Source organism: Hetaerina americana, unplaced genomic scaffold (assembly GCF_022747635.1).
Source record: "Hetaerina americana unplaced genomic scaffold, ioHetAmer1.1.p SCAF_6, whole genome shotgun sequence".
Classification (NCBI taxonomy): Eukaryota; Metazoa; Arthropoda; class Insecta; order Odonata; family Calopterygidae; genus Hetaerina; species Hetaerina americana.
In genome coordinates, this window is record NW_027287205.1 from 14,027,419 (window position 1) to 14,028,469 (window position 1,051).

The window sequence follows — 1,051 nt, forward strand, 5'->3', positions numbered from 1 at the left end:
GAGAGTGACGGTGCCTCTTACGGAAGTCATCCCGTCGACAGCGGTTCCCATGACAGTGGAACAAGCGAGAGTAGTCATGATGACCGCAGCTCCAGTTCCAGCGATTCCAGCAAAAGTGAATCCTCTATTGGAAGCGAATCCAGCGAAAGCACCTCAAGTTCTAGTAGCGGGTGAGGATTGCCATGAATCTCTTTTTCCCACAACACAACTTTTAAAATAATGCCACTACTCTTTCTACTTTTATTTCAACGCGTGCCCAATAAAAACCCATTGCCAATACTTAAGCGGCAAATATTTCCTAGATACGGTAGTATTCACCAACGAAATCTACATAATTACCCTGCAAACCGTGAAAAAGGTATGTGGCAGGTGGTGCAAGCACACGGTCAAAAGTATGGGTGGTAAGGGAGGATATGTGAGAGGAAAGGAGAAGACAAAAATAATTAGTAGAAATTTATCAAATAACTAGCAAATTTCTATACCTGCTGGTGAAAGACTCATTGGGGTTATGAGATAATAAGATAATGTATAAGACAACAAAGAACAAAAAAGGCAGGCAACGCTGTACCGAGCACTGCATCCTTTAAGTTTCAGTCCCATACGGTCATGTGGGAAGGAAATTGGCAACAAATCACGCGATATTAGTGAAAATGCATACAATTGAGTAAAAAGAATTGTTCCCTAGACGCTGTGGTTGGCAAGTGGGATTTTTCAATAGATAAACCTGCTGCTAGAATTTCGTACTGCCCGCTGGAAGAAGTATTCCTTGAGTTTCCATGTAGGCTTCCGCGGAGATTTTTGATGTAGGAAGTGGTTCTTTCGGGTTTTCTTCCGCGTGTATCCATTTTCCGGACAATATTTCGCCAACGGTCCAGTAGGCTTCCTCAGGTCCACTAAAAGAAGCCAACTGGAACGCTGGCGAAATATTTTCCGGAAAATGGATACACGCGGAAGAAAACCCGAAAGAACCACTTCCTACATCAAAGTATTCTTTGAGTCGGCTAAATCTCGCATTTATTTCTCGGATTTTATATTCAGATCCAAACCACAA